The 13,623-nt window shown below is 44.4% G+C and overlaps 1 long non-coding RNA gene across 1 annotated transcript; it reads left to right on the top strand.

Moving 5' to 3' along the window:
* Positions 1-5,253: 5,253 nt before the first annotated feature.
* On the top strand, positions 5,254-12,708 carry LOC307216707. The gene is made up of 3 exons (XR_013839278.1): positions 5,254-5,268; positions 11,023-11,092; positions 11,919-12,708. It is a non-coding gene; the product is annotated as an uncharacterized lncRNA (long non-coding RNA).
* Positions 12,709-13,623: the final 915 nt, after the last annotated feature.

Genomic DNA, 13,623 nt, shown 5'->3' on the forward strand with positions numbered 1-13,623 from the left:
TGCGGAGCTACAGTCTCTTGGACCGACATTTCGACGAATCTCCCCAGAATGGTGGCTCCTGGCTGTTGTGGTTTCAAGGGGCGATTGTGGCCGCGTGTTTATTCAGAAGGAAGTGCCACTGTTTTCAGCGGGGCTCTCATCTGCCACCTCAGTCAGGTTCCCATTACACTTGTTGGGGAACAAAGGTGCGCTAGGCGCTGCGTTCCACTTACCTCCCAACACAGTGGAGGGGACTGCGATCCTAAGCACATTTTCCCCGGGAAGAAAAACAATATGATTTTTTTAAGGACTGGGATGAAATGCTGGATGAAATACTCACAGGGTGTATGAAGCTGGCTCTGCATAAGTGCAATTGCTTCCCGAACCCTCAAGACCTTGTGTAAAACCTACTGAAATCAAGGACGCCTTGCCTTCATTTTTAGATTTTATTATGTTCTTTGGCCATCTCTCCTCCTCCCAAGTAGTATTAAATCCCATCTGCTGTTTCGTTGCTTGCGTTCCTTAGCACCGAGGGCGACTGGTCTTTGCAGTGCAAGCCCACGCGTGTCTACTCAGAAGTAAGCACCACTGATGTCAACGGGACTTACTTCCAGGTACCAGATAAGACCACCGCCTCAGTCTGCTTTAGATTTAGCTGCTTTAGCTGCTTTAAATGACCTGATAACCTGCAAATCTTGTCACATTCTTACTTCCTTTTTCAGGCCACTAATGAATACATATTTTTGTTTTTAAAAAGCTCCTGGTGAATTCACCGTTCATGCCTGACCAGTCTTGGCTTCCTATATTTTATCCAGCTGGGGATTCCAGAAAAATTCGTGCTCCCTTCGTGTCATGATTTTTAGGTGCTTTCCTAAGGTTGTGATTCTTTGATTTTTTTAAATTCATTTTTTGCTTTTGCTTTTCATGAGGAACGGAGTTAACGGGGTGCTTTTGAACAGCTTGAGGATGAACAAAGTCTCTCTTATCCATTTTTATGACACTGTTATGGGAGGGGGAATAATTACAGTGCAATGCTAGTCTAGACTTATCTAATCAGAAGTCCCATTGAGCTCAATGGGCAGGCAGGTATAGGACTGAAGTTTTATAATTCCTAAATGAAATGTATTTGCTTGGGTGATCCGTGAGGAATCTCCCTGGCCCCCGTTTACTCAGTCTGGACTCTCCAGTTTGTGATTCATGGCCTCAGAATTCGGAATTTGTCATTCATTATTTTGATATTTCTCTAACTGGTAACACATGCTCCAAGGCCAAAACCTCTAAGTAGAGGAATATATAAAAATAATAATAAACTGCAAATTGGGAAGTCGGGATTTAACCCCCTATAATGGGATGTTGCAAACTGAGCCGATGGCATTTCCAAATGAGATGTTGCAGACATAAATATCGAGGGTGGAGTGGGTGTCTGGAAACCTGGGTTTTGTTTTGTTTTTTAAAAACGTATTTTCGCATGGACAGATGTTTAGCAGAGGGAGGAAGTGCTGACGTTGGCTGCTTTGCAAATGAGGCTGGAGTCTCCAGGAAAACCCTGGAAAGCAGAATCCTGAATTCCCAGCCTAACCCCTCGCTGGAATCATGAGATCTCGCATAAGGGCATTTCCACCGAGTTTATAGTCAGGCAAAATCCCCAGTGGGTGTGGGACTGGGCAGCAAGGGTTGCCAGCGGGCAGGCTGATGTATCTAAGCGGAATCTCCTCAGCCATTGTTCGAGGTGAAAGGAGAGGATAGCAAGGAGCGAAGTTCCTTCTCCCAAATACCCCCCTTTGTCACACTCGCAGCGGTGCCCTCGCCCCATCCATCCTAAATGGAATCCTCGCCGAAAGCAGACATTGCCAAGAGAACTAGCCGGCAGGGGGCGCACTGCACGGAGCCTCTGGCTTTCGGAAGGTCTTTTAGTACCAAGCAGACTGCAACCAAGACCTTGATGATGTTCAACGAGCGCCTCCTGGCGGCTGAAAGCCTGGTGGCATAAACTTTAGGGCATAAACTTGGAATACTTAGCATTCCGGTGCATCCTTCGGAGCGCCCCTTCTGCAGGGCTAGGAAGGAAAGGGAAGACCCCTCAGACAATGCTGCTCTAACGAAGACACTCTGGCCTTGGCCAGTCACATTTTTAAAAGGCGGGGGCACAATTTAGATCGGTCGAAAAAGAAAATCCCCAAAGAGCTGGTGCCTGGATTCCATGGGTAAGTCCAGCTGATTCCTTGCTCAGTTCCAGGAAGCGCCATCTCTTGATTTCTCTGTTCACAAGGACGGCGCAAGAAGACACCTCGCTGCCCTACGCCAAACAGCAAAATAGCACACACGTACAGCCAGGCCAGCTAAGTAATTGGGGCATCCTGGACAGAAATACAGTACCTTTCCGTTTCCCTGGCAGCAGAGATACAATTATCCTTAAGTCAGTTAAATTTGCTGCCCTTCCATGACACCCAGTTTCAGCTGCCTGAGGCTGGCCCCGTCTAGGCGATGACGCGTTAAAGACTCCGCGTTAAAGCGCCGCGTTTGGTGCGATGTGAAAAGGAGGAATAGGCACTACTGTCCCGTGTGTGAACTAGCCCCATCCCGCTGCGTTTACATTCTCAGGAACTGCCAGGGGAAATCCGTCCCCGTTGTATAGCCACAGGGCACCGGATTCCTGGAAGGTAGCCTGCTTTACGCAAGGGAGTGAACGAATGCGCGACAGGGTAACAACCCCCCTTGGCACATTCCTTCAGTAAAACTTCATTTTATTGCATTTATACCCCCTTTTCTTCTCCATGGAGCTCAAGGCGGCGTACATGGTTCTTCTCCCCCTCCTCATTTAATCCCCACAACAACCCTGTGAGGTAGGTTAGGAAGAAAGGCAGTGACTGACCCATGACCAAATGGGGGTTTGAACCCAGGTCTCCCAGGTCCTAGCTAGCATTCTAACCACTGTATAACACTGCCTCCCAAACGATCACCGTCCTGCGTTTGAGAATGGTACAAATACCGGATAGTCTGTTTTCACGCCCGTCAAGATCAAAGGGGAAGCCTTTCCCAACGGGAATAATCTAAAAGCCTGTGGTCCTCTAGAGAGGTTGCTGGACCAAAGCTCCGCAGGTCGTGCTGGCTGGGGCTGATGGGAGTTGGAGTCCTCCCTAAACGACTGCTCTTTGCCCTTCTGCCTGCAAAAGCCCAGACTTAGAAATGTCTTTTCTAACCCTCACCTACTGCTCCCTCCGTTAACTTGGACGTGTTGCCTATACCGTCGGGTTTTTATGGGGGAATCTTGGGAAACTGAACAAGAGTTTGGGTATCACTGGGGGGGGGGGCGAAATACCGGCGTTTGACCCGAACTCTATAGGTCTCTTGCCCCTTCTCCCGTCTGCCCACCCCCCTTCCGCCGCAGAGACCCTCGTGGGACTCAAATCGAATCGACTTTAGCAACTTTAGACAGCTCGATTTGTCTGAAATCTCTCCACTTAGCAGCGCTCGGGAGATCAATTACCGGGCCAGGAAAACAGCATGAAATCCCATTTCCAACGGGATTGACTTTGCAGAGAGAATCAGGCGTACCGCTGAGCAGAAACAATTAACGCGCGCCTCGAATCCGACGGCCCGATTTCACGCTTCGAATTGGAGGAGGGCGCGCAAAAACTTGCCGGCGGATATTGCGGGAAAGAGTCATGCAGGACAGAGAACCACGGGCCTGGGGAAGCCGAGCAAGGGGGACACGGTAAGCCATCGGGGGCCCCAAGCCTGAGAGCGGCGGGGATGGGAACCCGAAGACACCTCCTGGGACTCAGACGGAACCTCCCGGTCATTTGCCGCTGGTAGAGCGAACCGGAGGAGCTGGTGTCCTTCAAAAGCGCCTATCGCGTACTTTGGATGCTCCGTCGAAGAGCATTTTTAGCCAATGGCTCCAGAAAGGGAAGGGAAGAAGTGGCTGGTCCGCTGCCGGAATCCAGCCGGCCAGAACATATGCGTATCTTCCCCGAGAAGCAACGTCTTTCCCTGCTTGAATTCGGTAGAATTAAGCCGGGTGCTGTGTGGAGGGAGTGGGGTGGAGGCATCACTTCGGCTGAGCCAGGGCATCACACGTTCAGCCACCCAATCCGCCTTGAAACTGGGGAAGGGGGTTGTAGAGACGTGGAAGGATCAAGGTGTGCAGGAAGACCTGAAGACCGGTCCGCGGCAGCGGAGTCGCCCTTGGAACCCCGACAGGAACTTGTGGGCTTCTCCCCACTCCGATGGCCGAGCAAACTGGGTGAGGGAGACACGCCCCCAAACAAATGCACCTCTCGGGTCTCCTTGGCTCCTCTATTCGCAAAACAGCGCCCGATCCCCGATGGCATCGACTACGTTACCCGCTGACAAGCGGCCCAGAGACTCAAAGGGGAACGAGGGATGGCAAGGCGCTTCCTCCACCCAGTGCAGTGGCGTCAAAGGAGTCCTACAACTTCCCCGGGAATTCCCACTGCCGGGCTCGTTTCCAAAAGAAAGTGGGATTTCGTTTGTACTCCCTTCATTCATTCAAAAGCAATGTTATTGCAAATCATCGGTTATGTTGCAAGGATTTTGGAAATCCAGCGTGGCTGGGATTTAGCTGCGTAACGAAGGGAGTTTTTGCTTGGGGGTGGGGTGGGGAATCCCTTATTTGTTATGCAGATTACCTTTTCCACCTTATCTATTTTGATCTGGCCTTCTAGTCTCTTCCCAGGGTCCCGCTGTAGAATTCGGAAACCCACTAGCAGCGCCATCCTAAACATGTCCACGCAGAATTAAGTCCCACTGAATCCCATAGGGCAGCGGTGTTCTTACTGCAACCTTAATCCTCCAGGTAAAGATCTCGGGATTCTCCTCCCCGCACCCCATCGAAAGTCTTGTAAAACGTAAATCTGAAAGCTAAAAAGATTGACTGATTCGTTTAATTTCTTCGCCCTTGTTTTGGATTTGCCCCCGTTTTGGATTTTGCCCTTCTTTCTGGATTGTAAGACGCTTTGAAAGGCTTGCGAGGGAAAGGCCGGATACAAATGGCTTAAATAGGTTAAGGAATGAGCAGTTCTTTCTCTTGTGGAAAGGATGCGCACCACTAAGCGCCGGAGGCCCACGTCTTCTCTTTTTAACCCCCCCCCCCCCCTTCTTGTTTTAACTAAAGGAAAAGCAGCTTGGCAAGAGGAGCGCGGCGGGGCTTTCTATCTTACCACTCTTTCTGCTTCCCGCATCACGTCGGGAGACCCCACTATCTCCTCACCCTCCACCCGTGGCCTATAGGAATCAATCCAGAAAGGGATGGCACAGGATTTTAGGGTACAAAATGTTTTATTTATGATTATCACCCTCATCATCATTAATGTGCACGTCATCATCGTTGTGAATAATGCATAGTAAACCTGTCATTAGCTCTTGACTGAAACTGTCAACTGTTATTTTCTACCAGTTATTTCGGTGTAATTTTACATGCCCTGAACGATTATATTAATTAAAATGCCCCCAATATGTTCTCTCTCTGCTGAGTTGCTGGGTTTAAACAAAAACAAAACAGTGGACTGATTAATCTGTTGAAACCTTGGGGCATGATTCAGCCAAAGCAAAACACTTTTGTGTCCCATTTATTTATATGGGGGTATGCAATTTTCTCCCAAGGGACTCAAAACAATGCTTTATTTTCAGTGGATCGTGCCCAAGATTTACAATTATTTGATGGGTTTATGACAATTCTTGGATGCAGGTTAACATTTGTACAGTCCTCCTTTCTCCCTTCCCCCAAGAGGCATAAGGTAGATTCTGAATGTCTCTCCTTTTGCTTCCTATACACACTCTAAACACATTCACCTAAAGAAGTCCCACTAAAATAATGAGGGTGGTGTATTATAGTCTGATCCTAAAGGTAGCTATCTACTTGGAACTATACACCACTGATTTCAGAGCCCTTTGAATTTTCAGGAAAAATATACATACCCCAATTATATGCCTGCTTACTTCGAAATAAGTTTACTTATATTTAATAGGAGTCCTATTTACTTCCTAGTTGGGCTCCATGGATCACACACTTTTGCAGCTCAATCCTATAAACATGACTATTGAGCAAATTTCAAATGTATGGGGCTTATTTCCTCAAATTTGCTAATGATTGCAGTCTTTTCTCTTTTTTTAAGCAAGTATGGAAATCATGTATTCTGATTTTTACTGCACTACTTATGTTAAAATATTGCCTAAACGCAGCACATGGGGGTTTGTTTTTAAACAGGCTTTTCACTAAGATTATTGACTGAGATGAAGCATGTATTATGATGAACTAAGGAAAGTAAGTACAATTACTCCATCCCATCATACTCTCTTACCTTGTGAGGTATGGGCCTGACTTCAAGAAACCCAAGTTCTAAGCAAACTGATATACAAAATGAAAGACACGATCTAGATCTAGTTAACATTTAGAACAGCCACAGTGGAACCCTAGACATGTCTACTCAGAAGTAAAGCTCACTGAATTCAGTTGGACTTCCTCCTAGGTAAGTATGTATGGGATTGTATTATTAGATCTCTCATGTTGAAATAAATGAACCTTCAAAGTGCTTAGCTTTGCTGGAATCGTGCCCAATATGATTACACGATTTGTCCCTGAAATTGCAAGTTTGTCTGATTATAATTTCCCACCATAGATTTCCCCCTTCACCCCAGTCTAGCCTTACTGTGAAGTACAAGTTAATTCAGAGACTCTGGAATTGGGTGCTCAGACATGACTGGGTGAGGCTGGAGCAAAGTGTTGCTTTGGGGGGGGGGCAGATTTACAGAAAGCAGATGATGTAAGTAAATCCTGCACATTATAAACTTAAAGAAACCACCAGGCCTGTGGGCTTCTTCCCCAGTGGAGTATCCAGCCCAGCCTTTGATGAAGTGACGCTCCCTCACAGCCCAGCTCTGCTTCAGATATTGTTTCAAACAGACTGATGAAGCCCTTTTTGCCTCATTTAAGATAAATAGAGAATGTTGGGGGGAAAGTGTCTTCCCCTATTTCTTTTCTTCGTTGTATGAAAGCCAGGCCGGGTGAAGGGGGAGGAGGGCAGGGCCAGGCTGAGATGTGGTGTCAGATCATGCAGAATCTCAGAGAACCCAGCCTTGCACTGGCCTCTTCAGGGAAGGAAATTTAAATTAACTGCAGCAGTTGGTGTGTATTTGTGTGTGTTTGTACTGGAGTTAGAGAAAACCTTTGCATGGAACCTGGTTCCCAAGGCTCCAACGGAAGAAGAGGAACCCTCCGCGCTAGCAGACCTTCCTGGCAAAGCTTTGACGCTGCTTTGCCTGACAACAGCCTTGCTCAGGATGCAACAAACTAGGAGATAGGTAACACAAAGAAGCTCATGGCTCGGCATCACAGAGCAAAAGATACCATAGAAAAAGAGGTATCTCTTTTTTGTGGCCATCAGCTCTGCTGACACTGATGCACAGTGGAATGAAAGGGACTATTATGTGTAATGATCAGGTGGTATTTATTTTATTTCTTTAACAAGATTTATATACCACTTAATCAAATAATAATAATCCGTAAGTGGCTTACATATAGTATTCATTAACACTGTAATAAAATCAGACTTTGAAACAGTAAACATAATGAATGATCAAAATAGAGATAAATCCATTGGGGGGAAATGCATCTAATTGAAACTGAAAAATAAATGCACCTAATCAAATTACATGTCTGGGAAGGTTTGCCAAAACAGAAAAGTTTTTAGCAGTAGTCAAAAACAGAACAGCGAAGATGCCTACCTAATATCTATAGATCAGGTGATGTCACAGTAAAAACAAATCAATTTCTCACAAGAGTGCAACAGATATTTTGCAACCCTTGTAAAAGTGCCACTTCTGCAGATTGAAGCAGTCAAGTGGGCACATCCAGAGTAAGGTGAGGGTCATAGCTATACTGTAGTAGTAACAGCTTATTTGGCTTACTCTTGGCAGGGACTCAGCTATTTCAAATGTACTATTTCAAATTATGCCAATGTTTTGTCAAAAGAGGGATACTTCTATGAGGACAGAAAGCTGGGAAGGTGAGGATATTGGGGAAAACATGGCAGCCTGGGTCTTCAACAGCAACCAACAGAGAGCTTGCTGAATAAGGATGTAAGTGGTTCGCAGTGAAGAAGAGGTACATAATTTGGAGCAGATTCTGCCTATGTTGGCAGAATGCACTGAAAAAGAGAAGTATTCATCTTCCAGGCAGAAAAGGAACCCCTACCAAGAATTTAAGTTGAAATGCGTGTGACTCAGGAATCACTGATGATCAAGGCATTTTTCCACTTCTTCCTGAGTTGTGCTTGCTTTCTTGTTTTGAACTGATGATGGAAGGTAATAGATGGGCTCTGATACAGATGCAGCCCTTTCTTGCTGTCCTCCAGGGGAGAAAGTATAGCTGTATAGCTGCCCAAGAGTTCTAAGGCAAGCTGTCCTACCTAGCTTGCCTACCTCCCAAGCTCCTACCTGCCTACCTACCTACCTACCTACCTGCTGTGATACTCAAGCTGTAGCCCTTTGACTACTAGTGGTCCATGAGCTCCATTCAGATGGTCCCTTAACAGGTTGCAGAACAGATGAGAACATCTGAACTCAGTAGCAGTAATGTGATAGGGCAGTGCCATGGTGTGGAGTTGGGGCCAGATGGTGGTGAGCTTAGGGCAGCCAGCCTAGGTGCACCATTGGAGGCAATCTGGCACTTCCATCAGTATGCCCTTGCTGCTCCCTGCACCATCTGGGTAAGTGGCAGCAGCACAGCTCTTGGGAGGGAACTGTTTTAACATGTCAGCTGTTCTTGTTTGTACCTGGGTGTAGAATTGATTTCTTTTTTCTGACAATAATGATTAAGGTTAGTTTGACTGGTGCTAGAATGTCAAACAGGTTAACCGGGCCCTAATCTGTACATTGCAGATGAATAAAGGTCTCACAATGGCCAGGAGGATGCCAAAGTGGTTAATTAGCAAAGTTAAGAAGCTCTCAGAGGCAAAAAGACTTTCTTTTTTAAAAAAAAATAAATAAAATCAAAGTCTTGTCCATACAAAGAGAACAAGAAGGAACACAAAATTTGGCAAAAAAAATATTAGTGTAAGCAGAGAGTAATATATGCTAAAAAAGAATTGGAGAAGCAAGTTGCAAACACACACACACACATATTAGACCAACAAGTAGGTCTTTACATCCATTAATAGCAGCAGACTACCTAGGGAGGTGGCTGAACCCTTGGATGACAAGGGAGTCAAAAATGTGCTAAAGGAGGATAAGGAGATTGGGGAGGGGGGAAGCTGAATTAATTACCGGTATTTCATAGAGTCATAGAATTGAAAGAGTGCACCTATATTCACAATGGACAATGTAGAGCAGAGTACTAACTTTTGAATTAACTTTTGGTGGAAGGGAGTCTGAGAAACCGAAGCAGACAGTGGTGAAGAGAGACAAAGTTCTAGACAAAATAAAAATGAACCAATCACTGGCATTATGAAAGTCACAGACTAATTAGTTTAATGTAAAAAGGTAAAGGTACCCCTGACCATTAGGTCCAGTCGCAGACAACTTTGAGGTTGCGCACTCATCTTACTCTATAGGCTGAGGGAGTCGGCGTTTGTCCGCAGACAGCTTCCTGGTCAGCATGACTAAGCCACTTTGGGCGAACCAGAGCAGCGCATGGAAACGCCATATACCTTCCCGCCAGAGCGGTGCCTATTTATCTACTTGCACTTGATGTGCTTTTGAACTGCCAGGTGGGCAGGAGCTGAGACCAAACAACGGGAGCTCGCCCCATCTCAGGGATTCGAACTGCTGACCTTCCAATCGGCAAGTGCTAGGCTCAGTGGTTTAGACCACAGTGCCACCTGCGTCTCTAGTTTAATGTATGTCCCCCCAAAAAAGATAAAATAGCCAAGCATATAGAAGAACAAGCCTTGCTGCAGCAAAGCCTGCATGGCTTCTGGAAGGACTAGTCCTGTCTCATGACAAAGTAAAGTTATTTTAGAGTGTTAACAAGCATATAGATAGAGGTGATCCAGAAGAGGAGAGGTTCTGTTGTTGATCACAAATTGATTACGGTAAGTTGCAGGAAGCAAATAAAAGGAATAAATGGACAGTTCTCCAAACGGAGACATGAAGACTGTAGTGTCCCCCAAGGATGAGAACCAGGAGCTCTGCTTTTTAACTTGTTCATAAATGACTTAGTGTAACAGGTGAGCAGTGAGGAGGCGAAGTTTGCTGATGACACTACAGGGTCCTTACGCAGTGCTGTAGTTGGGGGAGGGGGTTATAGAGGTTCCCAGCCTGTGTCTTTGACCCTGGTGAAATAAAGCCTAGTTTCACCCCTGCATTAAAAGAAAAAGAGATTGTAATGCGCTCTAAAAGGACCTTACCAAACTAAGTGGAATGGCAACTGCAATTCAATGTAAACAACTCTAAAGTGATGCATGTCAGAGCAAACAAATCTTAATTTCACATATATGTTCATGGGGTCTGGTGCTAAATGACCAGGAACAAGACCCTGGGTTCATAGCAGATAGCTTGATGAAGACATCAACCCAGTTGTGCAGCAGCTGTGGAGCAAGCAATTCCAAGCTAGGGATCATTAAGAAAGGAACTGAAAATAAAATTGCTGATATAATGTAGTTATAAAAATCTATGGTGCAATCTCATTTAGAGTATTGTGTACATATCGTAAAGTTGGAACAGTGCCAGAGAAGGGCAACAAAAAAGATCAAGGACTCTCCCATGAGGAAAAGATGCAGCATTTGGGAGTTTAGAAAAAAAGGGAGAGAAAGAGATGAAATTATAAAAGCTTATAAAATTTGTATGCATGACATTGAAAGAGAAAAGTTTTTCTTCCTCTCTGGCCTCACCCATCGCTGGCGTGGCCCCGAGACGTTTTTCCACAATGGAATGAGGCCCTCAGATGGATCCCCCCCCCCGCAAACTCCCGTATTTTAGAGACAGCTGTTCTCATTCTAGAACACACAGTATTAATTTCTAAGAACAGGACACTTACTATTAATTAATTAATTAATTAATTATTTACTCCACTTTTTCTCCTAGGAACTCAAGGCTGCACACATGGTTCTCCCACCAACACGCTCTTACTTTATCTTCAAAACAACCCTGCAAGGTGAGTTAGACTGAAAAGCAGACTGGTTCAAAGCACAGTATTGGCCCAAATATACGTCACACCTGAATATAAGATGTACCTTTAAAATTCAAGGCGGAGGGAGAAAAAAAGACAATACCCGAATATAAGCTGCTCCCTTAAAATTCCACAGGCACTCACACCCATTCCGTTTTACCGTATGTCTGTTTCAGCAGCGATATCATAAAAGCCTATTTTTGTAAGGTCACAAATTTAAGCCACACTTTAACTTTTCACAGTTGGAATTTGGGAAAAAAGTGAGGCTTCTATTTAGGCCAATATGGTAGTTGATGGTTGTGTGGAGACTTGAATCAGGGTCTTTCCACACCTAGCTCAATGCTCCAACCACTACACCACTTTGGCTGTTCCAGTCAAGTCAATTTCCACAGAATTACAGTACTTCCAACTGTCACAAAATGACCCTTTGGCAATCACCAGCAACAAGTCAAGGGGCTGCTTTTGGTTTCTTAAATGACTTCATGTTGGATTGCGAAGATGAAGAACTGAGAACTGTAGATGGTCCACTGCGGACTAAACAAACAGATCTGAGGAAATTATTCTTAGGAATGAATAAGATTAAACTCCTGAAGAATCCCCTTTAAGAACAAGAGTAAGATAAAATGAGAATTCTGCTGGTTAAGCAAAAATCCTTTTTATTGAGAAGGGCCTTTGGCCTGATGATATTCTGACTCCTTGTGACTACTGCAAATAGGTTGCAATTTGTTCAACTGGCTGCTGTTTTTTATCAGTTTTATTGTTTTTATTGTATATTCAACTGCTTTGTTTTTATGTTCTTAATATTTTGTAGTTTGCACTTTACAGCTGTTGGCTGCCTTGGAATAAGTAATAAATAAAGAAATTCAAGGACTGTTTCCTGTACCCACCTGCTCAAAAAGTAAGAGGGTTTTTCCCTTTGAGGCAACATTTTATGTTGGAATTTCAAAGGAACTAGAGAGAACCTTCTTCTCAACCAGAATCTGTGAGGAGAAGATCTCTTGAAGGACTTATTTTGGGGGGGGCGGCATTCACAATTTACAGGCCCCAGCCAAGAGCTTTATCAGCTTGCACCAGCTGTGACTCAGGCACCCACTTGGTGTGAATGGGTTGTTTCTTTGGAACATTATCATAATTACTTCTGAAAGCCTGGCTCCTTTTAAACTATTTTCTCCTGTAAATATTTAGCCCACTGATTTTTGTTAGGCTTGTAAATAACACCCCCTCCCTTCTCCTAAGCTTGCTGTTTTTAATCATAAAAGCATCCTTTGAGAGTTACAGAATGATAGAGGAGAATGCAAAGGGCTGGATGCAAACATAGCTTTATCCACAGCAGGGTTAGCTAATAAGGTTACAATCCCACGCAAACATACTAGGTAACAGGGCTAATCTGAACATTCAGGCAGCTGCTTGATGGCACAGTTCAAGGAATACCCATTTCACTTGTGTGTTGTTGTTTTTAATTTTTCATACCACTTCCAATGCAATCAGGTCCCACATAAACTGGATGTAAGACTGCATGTGATATTGCACGGGGTTATCTTACGAGCCATATAGCTGGAAGGAACCTCAAAGATCAACAAGCTCAATCCCCTGCTGACATAGGAGATCTGTAGTCTGTTCCACAGCTGAACAGCTCATACTATCAGGAAGCTCTCCCTCATATTTAATCAAAAACCACTTTTTGTACTTTAAACCCATTGCATCTGGTCTACCTCGCCAGGAAACAAACAACAGGAAACAAATTGAGTTCATCATGTACATGACGGCCCTTCAAATATTTGAAGTCTCTTCTCCTCTTAGGACTTGGTCTCTAAGACCCTCACCATCTCTGTCCACCTGCCTCTGGACATGTTCCATTTTTCAAAGTGTTCTTTAAGTGTGGTCCCCTTAGAAATGCCCTTTATTTGCCCCATCTTTGTCTCAGAAAAATGAACTTTGGAAGAATGTCCCATTGAGCTCAGTGGCACTTACTTCTATATAAACCTGCATTACAGCACAATGTATATACATGCAGGATAAATCTCCATTCATATAAACTATTCAAAGAATCTTCCATCCAATCACAGGCTCTTTTTTTCAACTTTCCTTAAGAGTGTAGCCAGGGGACTTTTCCTATATGATTTCATAAGGCCTTTGTGAATCTTTACTGTATAAATAATCTAAAATTTATTCCTATGCTTATTCAGATAATTCCATTCCCTTTGGTGCCTACTGATGTACATGACAATCAAAGCAGTTTGTCCTATGTATTTTTACTTCTCAGTAAATGCATAGGATTGCAACCTCACTAACCTTAGTGAGATCAGAGGAAACAGAGAGGCACTCTTAACCCAAAAGCCAGCTAGCTAATTGTTCTTTCAATAATACAGAGAAATGTATATTTCTTATAAACAAGACTCGATGCATGAAAAGCACTACAGAAATAGTAAGTGATTACAATAACTCTCCAAAAGAAATGTTATTATTCATTTCATATGCATTCAATTCATTTCAAAATCCATATGTTGCGTACAGTG

This window comes from Podarcis cretensis (assembly GCF_951804945.1).
Source record: "Podarcis cretensis genome assembly, chromosome: 5".
Taxonomy (NCBI): Eukaryota; Metazoa; Chordata; class Lepidosauria; order Squamata; family Lacertidae; genus Podarcis; species Podarcis cretensis.